Below are 10611 nucleotides of genomic sequence, written 5' to 3'. Positions count from 1 at the left end.
TTGATACCGGTTCGTGTCTGGAACCGAGACCAAAGGGGTCAGACGTACCTGAACCAATGACCCATGAGGCCCGACCGACGCCCTGGCCTGACGAACCGGAACCGATGCCACCATGGGTCTCGGTTCATGAGTGAACCGGGACTAATGTGATTTTAACCCTAAACCGAAGCCCTGTTTTCTACTAGTGGTTGGTATATCGGGTGAACTTTACTCTTAACAATCTATCTGCAGCCGTAATAGCACGGTGATATCTTGTCATGTGCCGTAAAACTTGAGGAATCCTTCGCTCCAACACCTTGTTTCACCGTTGCCGTCACCATTTTAATGCAGCCAATGCCGTTCAAACGCCTCATCTCAGATCGACTAAGATATACTCCCATGTTGCTGCAATGCAACCAGTGCGGTTCAAACGCCTTATCTCATCGCCATTCCCTCCTATAAAATGGGTGCCACCCCGTGGGTTCTTCGCACCACAAACCTCAAACGTAGTAGCCGATCGAAAAGCTCCAAGCAGTTCATGCACGAGATGGCGCCATCCAAGCCCGCCGCCGCCTTGCTCCTCGCCTTGGCCGTCCTGCTCGCGGCCGCGCAGCCGTTGTCCGCCATCAGAGTCAAGCCCGCCTGCGCCCCGGTCGTTAAGCCATCGCCGCCTCCTCCCGTAGCTTCCCCACCGCCGCCGCCGACCCCGGTGATCAGCAACCCACCCCCATCCGTCCCTGCTTCCCCAGCGCCACCGAGCCCAGTGATCAGCAGCCCACCGCCATCCGTCCCTGCTTCCCCGCCGCCACCGAGCCCAGTGATCACCAACCCAACCCCATCCGTCCCTGCTTCACCACCACCGGTCACCCCACCACCAGCCACGGTCTCGCCGCCGTCGCAGCCGACGGAGTGCCTCACGCCGTTGATGGGGCTGACGCCATGCATGGGCTACCTCACCAACACCAGCGTGGCGACGCCCCCGGCCGCGTGCTGCGGCGCCTTCAAGTCTCTGGTGGACATCGCCCCTATCTGCCTCTGCCACGGCCTGAACGGGGACATCAACAAGATCATGCCCGCGCCCATGGACTTCATGCGCATGATGTCCCTCCCGGGAAACTGCGCCGTCCCGCTGCCAATGCAGACGCTTGCCCAGTGCGCCAGTAAGTCATCGTAGCCGATCTTCACTGATGTATCATGTGTCTATTTTTGGCATTGTTATTTTGTGGATTACGTGCATGATTGGAGGAATATTGAATTTTTGTCGACGCTATGACAGCGGCACCTGTGCCACCACTGGACCCTCCTACCACCCCAGCAGCCCCATCTCCAAGTAACTACTGTTTCCTCTAGAAATTCTGCCTTCAAGAAATAATTTGGCCATGCTAGCTCGTGTTGAATCTGTCGTTTTTTCCTTTGCAGAGCCATCACTGTAGAAGCAAGGGTGCTGAGCAGTTCGAGGAAGCAGCAGAAGCAAGAGGATCCATCGATATGAAGTCCGATCGAGACGATGAATTAGTTGTCAATCACATACTACATACTACAGTACTTTCGGTATAGTTAGGGATAAGATATCTTTACATCTTAATATAAGTTAGTGTCTTATACATCCATGTGTGCTGTCGATTTAGATCTACGAAGTACCTATTATGTACGAGAATTATTTTCTTTTCCACTGTATATGTGCGGTGATCAGTAAAACAAAAGGTGCGTGTTGTTACTCGATGAGGCCCGCTATCATACGTGGGCTTTTACCAGGCTTGCTTAGCCTACGAGCGTGCAAGTGGGCGACAATGATGGCGAGCAACGCGTAGTACGCGAGCGAAAGCGATGGATGGATGCGCGGTAGGGTTGCCAGTTGCCGAGTTGGCCACTTGGAGAGCCCAAGTGGGCACCTGCCATGGTGTCTCCTGCGCCAACGCACATTCTTCTTCACTCTGTCTGCGTTAGGTGTCGTTGCCGCATCGTGAATTCACTCCCTCCATTTTTAAATACTCCTTCTTTATAGAGGGAGTATAAGTCTTTTTGAAGGTTTCACTAAAAGACTACATATGAATGTATATATACATATTTTATAGTGTAGATTCATTTATTTTATTTGGTATGTAGTCTCTAGTAAATTTTTTAAAAAAGACTTATATTTAAAAATGAAGGGAGTATGAAATATTAAAGCAATAAGACACATTCAAGGTAAATGATTTTGTTTCACATGCACATATGCTCATTTAGAGTAGACTGCAAAAATCGGCATCTATTGCACTAAATGCTTTACCTTTTGACCGAGCGTCCGCCGCCTTATCCTACGTCAATCTTATAGTCGACTCCGTAATTCGATGATCGGTGTAACGCTTAGAAAGTCTATCTTATTGTTAGGGTCATGCATTGGACATGTCCTGATATTAAAGATACACTTGCGGTAAAGAATATTTTTCATGGTAAATCTATATCTATAGTCACGGATCACCAGAAAAACACGACTAAGATGAAACCAAGAAAAAGACTACCAAGTTTTTTTTAGAGGTGAGTTATTAATAAAACAACTAAAATGAATAATCCCCTACAAGAACGAATTAAAACGGCGAAAGGAAACATGCATGAACTCATCCATCCCCGAATGACCAGACGAAAATCGTCTGCTTCCTCTCGGGTCGGTCGAATATCAGCCCTCCATCCACCAGCCGAACGATCCAGACCGTCAAAAGCCAGCCTCCACCCCGCCGCAGCCGCCATATTTTTTTCTCCCCTCCGCCCTTCCCCGTCCCTTTCCTCTTCATCCCCGATCCCTTCCTCCCGCACGCCGCTCTCAAGCTCCTGCCCTACCCGACCTCCAATCCCACCCAAATGTCGCTCTAAAAATATCTCACTCGCTCCGCCACCGCCGCGCCCCAAGACCTACCGCCGCGCCGTAGCCCGGCGTCGCCGCCTCCGCCTCCCGCGCTTCCTGCCGCCGCGGCCGCCGTCGCCGTCCCAGTTCCACCTCGGCGCGTACACCCCGTCCGCGGCCTTGGGCGGTGGTTTTCTAGGTACGAGCTTTCTAGCCATCCGGTGATGGATTCATCAGGATTAATAACTTGCACAGATTTTTGGGTTCACGACAGGCGCAGCATCTAGATCCGCTCCCGGTGTCGTAACGATTAGCTGTAGCTCGTGGTCACCGAGGGCGGATTAACCTTTATCTGATCTGTTATGGCAGTTAGTGAGTAGCGATTGAATGGAATGCTCTTCGTGTGACTGAATTGCTAAATCCAAGCAGGAAAGAAGGCGGGGGCGCATGGGGAGGTAGGCGTCGGCCGCTGCAGGAGCGATTTGACTGCTGAAAATGGTGCTGGTGGTGAAGCAGCACCGCTGCACGCACTCGGCGTCCTGCTCCTGCACCAAGGGCCACCTCAGCGAGGACGCGCTGTTCCTCGTCTTCCGCCACATGAACTGGAACCCCAGGCTGATCGCCAACCTCTCCTGCGTCTGCAAGTGGTTCGACGAGGTCGCCAAGCAGGTGCTGTGGAAGGAGTTCTGCCATGCCAGGGCGCCCAAGATGATGCTGGATCTGCATTCCGACGGCAGCCACATTGTCGACGGCAACTGGAAGGCGCTCGGGAAGCTGCTCATCTACTGCAATGGCTGCACCAAGGGGGGCTTGTTTGGAAACATTCATGTCCCTGGGCACTTTGTTTTCAGGACGCGCTTTTCAAGGACCGCAGGCAAGAGCTTCCTGCCTCTGCAGTGTAGGATGGATGTCTTGTATGTGTCCGATCCATGCGAACATCTTGATCAGGGGGAAGAAGGTGACTTGGGTTTTTTCCGTGGCATCTTCAAGTCGTTTGCTACTTCAAGGGTCAAAAAGATCCTGATTGAGAAGCAGGCTAGGTTCCATCAAACGGAGGTTTGCCCCTATTGCAAGGCTAAGCTATGGAACATGCTGCACGCAGATATGATGCCTGCTAGTGCTTCCGCCAGGCTGGGTGCTTACGATGATTCCGTGGAGTACTTTGTATGCCTGAATGGACATGTTATTGGTTTGGGTACCCTGCTACCTCTCTCGGATTCTGAGGAGGCACCAGAGGAATAATCATCAGGAACATTGATCAGGTGATGATATGCTATGTTTTCTTGGTTGCTGTCATTAGTTTAATTTTCAAAGTGCAGCTTAGCTTTATCTTCAAAGGTTGATTTTTTATTGCTTATTACTACTTGTGAAGAGAATCAAATAGATTCCTTTATGATATCTGTTGGTATACAGACTGATACTTATTTTTTCCTTACGAAGATGCAAACTGTAAACTCAAGCATGTCCATTGTTTGGTCATGCTGGCTGATTAACTCTTCAATCTGTTTATGAATACCGGTTTCTATGGGACGACAATTTGAATGAACATAGTCATAGAATTATCAGTGCTCTATTTGTATTGTGTACATAAAGGTGCTACATGGCTAGTTCAGTTTTATTTTAATCTTGCATATGTGTGGTTTACCCATCGCATGATATTTACCTCCTGAAACTGCAAAAGAATCAGCAAACAGTTGTTGGAACGTTGTGTAAAATGCTTCCTTCAATATTTTAAATTGATCTCGTACGTTTACACGATTGTTTTTGATACACGGTTGAAACAATGATCAGTAGCTATGTTTATATCAGCAAGAAAGCTCACTAGGTTGACCTCTACCTCTCATCTACTTATCCTAGTGCATGGTACTTCCTTGAATTAAGTCGGAATCATGGTTGTAACTAATTTAGTGAATCACAATTTTTTATTTTCCCATGTTCTATTAAATCCGCATCAAGCATACTAACCGTTTATTCTTAGACAGGTCATATTTTCGAGCCACCTATCCCCCCTTGTTTCTCTCTGTAAAATCTTGGGGAGAAACTGCACTGCTTATATATCTATAAATGTGTGATGTACCAACCTAATAACTTTTTCTATCTATATTTTAGCTAATAAAACAAACTTTGGTAGCAGGCAGCATAAATTTAAACTTACTTGTGTGATGATAGTGCAACGTATCAGTAAACAGGACATCTATCTTTTGACAATGAACAGAATTGCAAGAGAGGCTGTTCAACCAGAGCAGGCTATTCAACCATGACCATAAATGGCTCCCGTTTTGCACTGAAAATATGTTTCTTTGGAAGTGAAGAAATATGTTCTGAATATAGCCACTGTTGGTGACAGGTTGCAAGATGGAGTCCTGGGGCTTGTGGCCTATTGCTGCTGAATCTTGGTTGTGTCTAACGGCGAGAAGTCATGGGCGCGCAAAACTGCAAGGCGAGAAGAACGTGCAGCTAGCTTTCATCTAACTGCAGTGTTGTCTGATGAAAATGCTATTTCTCTGTGCTCTTGTCTGTTGATTGATTCCATGTTACCTGTTCTCGTCATTGTAATGACCATGCCGACCTTTGGTCTTGTCCTACATGTGCAGAGCATATGTAGCAAGGCGTGATGAGACCGAGTTGTAAAATTGGTGCCTATATTGGACCTCATATATTCATGTGCTGTTCCTACCTGCATTGTTTTTTCGTCTACTGACTCGATTTGTGTTTCGCTGCTATAAAAAATTGCGAAGGAAAGAATTGACCTATTAGGCCCCTTTGTTTGGGACAAAATCTATTAGTGTGTAATGATGCTATTTCCAACTGCATAATTGGTCTGTTGTTATTGAGATCTGGTTTAACATTCAAACTTACATTGATCTGTACTGTTCCTTTAATGCTAGGTTCTGTTTTTCATTTCCAATATTTGCTGATTCTTTATGTTGTCCACTGTTGAAAATAGGAGCCTTGTCTAATTGATGTAGGAGGCTTGGAGTTGGAGATTATACAAGTTGCATGATTTGTATTACTATGAAGTAAATGCCATATTCGTCGCATTTTATACTGTGAGATATCCACATATTTGTATTATGAAGTTATGTGAAGTACATTTTTGCCAACATCCCCCAAGTTCTTTGGCTCTTTCCTGTACTTCATCTACAGTACACAGTTTACATTGCTCTAGATTTTTCTTTTAGTTGAGATCGTGCACCAAGTTTTTCTTTTTTAAAAAGAACATGCGCTCATGATTATTTTTTAGGGGTTAAACCAAGTTTAATATTGCTCAAAATCCACAAGATTTTTAAAAAGAACATGCGCTCATGATTATTTTTTAGGGGTTAAACCAAGTTTAATATTGCTCAAAATCCACAAGATGTTGGATACGAAATGGATCATGGGGCTCGACAAACCAGACATGTCAACCTTGATCTAATGGAAGAGAAAACTTGGCTAACCTATCGGCAGGCTCGACAAACCAGACATGTCAACCTTGATCTAATGGAAGAGAAAACTTGGCTAACCTATCGGCATCGCTACACCTTGATCTAGTGCAAGAGAAAAATTGGCTAGCCTATCGGCATCGCAAACGAAGCTACAATAAAATAAGGAGGCTCTCTGATTAATCTCTCGAGTGATAGCTCCATGGTCTGTGCAACTCTTCCTCTAAATATCATTGACTAGTTGTTTGGAATCGAAGCGAGGACGAAGTTTTGTAGCCCCAAATCTTCAACCAAAGACAAGCCTTCCCGACATGGAGATCATGGTGTCATTGTCGATGACGATGGAGATTATGCCGGTGCTTTGGAGATGGATATCAAAAGTACAAGATGATGATGACCATATCATATCACTTATATGATTTGCATGTGTTGTTAATCATTTTATGCATCTTACTTTGCTTAGGATGACAGTAGCATTATAAGATGATCCCTCACTAAAATTCCAAGATAAAATTGTGTTCTCCCGAAGTGTGCACCGTTGCGAAGGTTCATCGTTTCGAGGCATCACGTGATGATCAGGTGTGATAGACTCCATGTTCGCATACAACAGGTGTAAGCCAGTTTTGCACATGCAGAACACTTGAGTTAAACTTGACGAGCCTAGTATGTACAAACATGTCCTCGAAACACAGGAGACCGAAAGGTCGAACATGAGTCATAGTAGATATGATCAACATGGACATGTTCACCATTGAAACCACCTCATCTCACGTGATGATCGGACTTGGGTTGGTGGATTTGGATCATGTTAGACTCGAACAACCCAACGGATGTTGATTTGAGTGGGAGTTCTGAAGTAATATGATTAATTAAACTCATTATCATGAACATAGTCTAAGTTGTATTTGCAAAGTATGTTGTAGAACAATAGCTCGCGCTGTAGCTTCCGCGTATTTTTTATATGCTCCTAGAGAAAACTAAGTTGAAAGATGATAGTAGCAATTATGCGGACTGGGTCCGTAAACTAAGGATTGTCCTCATTGCTGGACAGAAGGCTTATGTCTTTGATGCACCGCTCGGTGTGCCACCCCCTCAAGCGTCATATGTGCATGTTGTGAACATCTGACATGCACGCTTTTGATGACTACTTGATAGTTTAGTGTGCCATGCTTTACATTTTTGAATTGAGGCCCCAAAGACATTTTGAATGTCACATAGCATATGAGATGTTCCATGAGCTGAAATTGGGATTTCAGGCTCGTATCAATGTTGAGAGATATGAGACCTTCGACAAGATTCTTTGCCTGAAAGATGAAGGATAGTAGCTCAATAGGTGAGCATGTGCACATATTGTGTGGGTGCTACAATCGCTTGAATCTAGTGGGAGTTGATCTTTGAGATAAGATAGTGATTAGCATAGTTCTTCAAGTCACTGCCACCAAGCTACTGGAGCTTCGTGATGAACTATAACATGCCAGGGATGGAGATGATGATCCCTGAGCTATTCCCGATGTTTTACACCGCGAAGGTAGAAACCAAGAAGGAGCATCAAGTGTTGATGGTTAGTAAACCCACTAGTTTCAAGAAGGGCAAGGGGAAGAATGGAAATTTCGAGAATGGCAAGCTAGTTGTCGCTCCAATAAAGAAACCCAAGGTTGAACCCAAACCCAAAACTGGGTGCTTCTGTTGTGAGGGGAACGGTCAATGAGAGCAGAATTACCCCATATGCTTGGTAGATAAGGAGGCTCGCAATGTCAGCAAAAATATATTTGATATACATGTTATTGACGTGTGCCTTACTAGTGCTCGTTGTAGCTCCTCGGTACTTGATAACGGTTCAATTGGTAATATTAATCACTCGAAACAGGAGTTGCGAAATAAACGAAGACTAGCTAAGGCAGAGGTGTCGATGTGTGTTGGAAGTGTTTCCAAGGTTGATGTGATCACAATCGCACGCTCCATCTACCTTCGGGATTAGTGGTAAACCTAAATAGATGTCATTTGGTGTCTGCGTTAAGAATGAACATTATATTCATTTTGTTTATTGCGAGACGATTATTTACGTAATTTAGAGAATAATGGGTTATTCTTCTTACATGAATAATATCTTTTGTGATCATGCACCCAATGTGAATGGTTTATTGAATCTCGATCGTAGTGATACAACGTTCATAGTATTGATGCCAAAAGATGTAAAGTTAGTAATGATAGTACCACTTACTTGTGGCACTGTCGTTAGGTCATATTGGTGTAAAACACATGAAGAAACTCCATGTCGATGAATATTTGGACTCATCCGGTTTTGAATCGCTTGGGACATGTGAACCATGCCTATTGGGCAAGATGACTAAGACCTGTTTTCGAGTAAGATGGAGTAGGCAAGTGACTTATTGGAAATTATACATTTTGATGTATGCAGTCCAATGAGTGGTGAAGCATGCAGTGGATATCGTTATTTTCTTACTTCACACATGATTTGACTAGATACGGGTATATTTACTTGATGAATCACAAGTCTAAAATGTTGAAAAGTTCAAGCAATTTCAGAGTGAAGTTGACGATCGTCGTGACAAGAGGATAAGATGTCTACGATGTGATCGTGGAGGTGAATATGTGAGTTACGAGTTTGCTATACATTTAAGACAATGTGGAAATTGTTTCACAACTCATGTCACCTGGAACACCATAGTGTGATGGTGTGTATGTACGTCTTAGTCGTGCCCTATTGAATATGGTGCGTACTATGATGTCTCTTTCCGAGTTGTCACTATCGTTCTGGGGTTGTGCATCAGAGATAACCACATTCACTTTAAATAGGGCACCATATAATTCTGTTGAGATGACACTCTATGAACTATGGTTTGTCAAGAAACCTGAGTTGTCGTTTCTTAAATTTGGGGTTGCACTGCTTATGTCAAAAGGCTTCAGCCTGATAAGCTTGAACCCAAAGCAGATAAATGTGTCTTCATAGGATACCCACAGGAAAAAGTTGGGTATACCTCTATAAGTGCATCTAGTGCCCCTTAGTGGTTTTGGTGTATTGAAGACTTATAGGTTAAGGGACTAAAATTTTTGCGAGTGTACACATGCTCTATAAGTCGCTAAGAATTTTGAGTTATTCAAAGAATAACGACCCCTAAAAAATGAATGTCTTCAGCTGAAGACTTTGATAATTCCCTGAAGACTTTAAAAGTGAGGAAATTGGTGTGTCCTTGAAGATATTGATACAAGAACTTTGAAGTGTGAATACTCTTGTTTCCGTAGTTTCTTTTCCTTTCTTTTGAGTCATAGGAACACCGTACTGTTAAAGGGGGTCGAGGTAAAATTAAGGAAAAGTTTCCAAGTGATGCTCATCTCAAAGCCTACACATACCTAATCCTTCGAGTGAAGCCTTTGGAAATCTTTTATAGTTTAGTCAATTTCTTAAGTGAGAGAGACGAAGATCTTCTGGTCTCTGAGGAAATTGCTCCAACTGAGGAGTTAGGATTTCGCTAGTGCGAATTACCTACAAGTGAATAATATGAAAGTTCCGACCGTTGATACGCCGCGCGCCAGCTCTCCCCAAACCTTATCCACACAACGGTAATATTATTAGGGCATTCATGTCAAATCATGTCGGGATTTCTCCTTGGCTATAAATAGCCGCCCCCATAACCACTAGCCAGTTGGGTGCTCCGAGAGAGAACTTGACACTTGTTATTTGAGAGTAACCCATTCCTTGAAGACTTTGTGAGAAGCTCATCACTGAGGAAAAACACCAAACACCCAAACCAAAACCCAAAAACCCAAAGTGATTGAGCATCACTGAAGAGATTGTTCCTGTGTGGGACCGATGCTTGTTACCTTTGAATACTATGCATCTTCCAGACGGTTAGTCATCAATGGTCTAGAGCATCCAATAGTAAATTGTGGATTTATAGTGACCGAGTTTGTGAGGGTTTGGAAGTCTTCCCTGAAGACTTACCACGAGTGCTGGGAGAGGACTTTGTGTCCTTAGCTCAAGGAGAATATAATAAGGACTTAGTGTACTCGGACTGTGTGTCCTTTGGTTTAGATACCAAGACGATCCAAACAAGACGTACGACTGCCACAATGGTTGGAGCTGGGTCATCAAATTACTGTCTTGACCGAGTACCCGATTCTATTTCCTCAACCCTTCTATTTCCTCATTTATGTGTTGATGAAATTGATTGTTACTGTTTGAAGAATTTGACTGAAGTCTTTCTCAATTTCCTCATCTCAAATTCTTCACATCACATGTTCTTCACCTGCTTATCCTAATCACGCTACTCGCGCTAAGTGTTTGTTTCATTTTATCATGATGACCATGCTTTTGCCATGTTACGCTTATGCTTGAGTACTTATTCTGCTGCAAGCTGTTCATGA

General features: G+C 44.2%; 1 pseudogene across 1 annotated transcript; it reads left to right on the top strand.

Annotated features, from left to right (window-relative positions):
- The first annotated feature begins 511 nt into the window (after positions 1 to 511).
- Positions 512 to 5482, top strand: LOC123425441 (annotated as a pseudogene). Its single transcript, XR_006621833.1, has 4 exons — positions 512 to 1139; positions 1256 to 1309; positions 3230 to 4062; positions 5148 to 5482. The product of XR_006621833.1 is annotated as an uncharacterized LOC123425441 (transcript).
- The last annotated feature ends 5129 nt before the right edge of the window (positions 5483 to 10611 follow it).

The sequence above is a fragment of the Hordeum vulgare genome, chromosome 2H (assembly GCF_904849725.1).
Source record: "Hordeum vulgare subsp. vulgare chromosome 2H, MorexV3_pseudomolecules_assembly, whole genome shotgun sequence".
Taxonomy (NCBI): Eukaryota; Viridiplantae; Streptophyta; class Magnoliopsida; order Poales; family Poaceae; genus Hordeum; species Hordeum vulgare.
This window is presented reverse-complemented; position numbering and strand designations above follow the sequence as displayed.